Source organism: Betta splendens, chromosome 17 (genome assembly GCF_900634795.4).
Source record: "Betta splendens chromosome 17, fBetSpl5.4, whole genome shotgun sequence".
NCBI classification, from domain to species: domain Eukaryota; kingdom Metazoa; phylum Chordata; class Actinopteri; order Anabantiformes; family Osphronemidae; genus Betta; species Betta splendens.
In genome coordinates this window covers 360,894-361,205 of record NC_040897.2, presented here as the reverse complement: position 1 = coordinate 361,205, position 312 = coordinate 360,894, and positions in this window count along the sequence as shown.

The following is a 312-nucleotide window of genomic DNA, read 5'->3' as shown; positions in this document are numbered from 1 at the left end:
TGAGTTTGTATGCGTGTGGTGCGGTTGAAGTGTGGGGGGGTCCGGTTTTCCGCCCGGGGTACGATGATCGTCTGCCTGGGTGGTCTCTTTTCTGCTGACCCCACCAATTGCTGGCCTTGTGCTGCAGGCCGCTGTAGCGCCAGGGGATGAGGTCGGGCCGATGGGGTCAGCCCCGCTCCACCCGTGTGGGGGTGGTGGACTGGGGGCGGGCCCCATTCTGGGCGCAGGGGCATCTTCTGGCGGGCTCCCTACGGACCGTGGGTCCTCGGGCTCCACTCTTTCAGGCCGACCCTCCCGCCGGGGGAAGTGTTT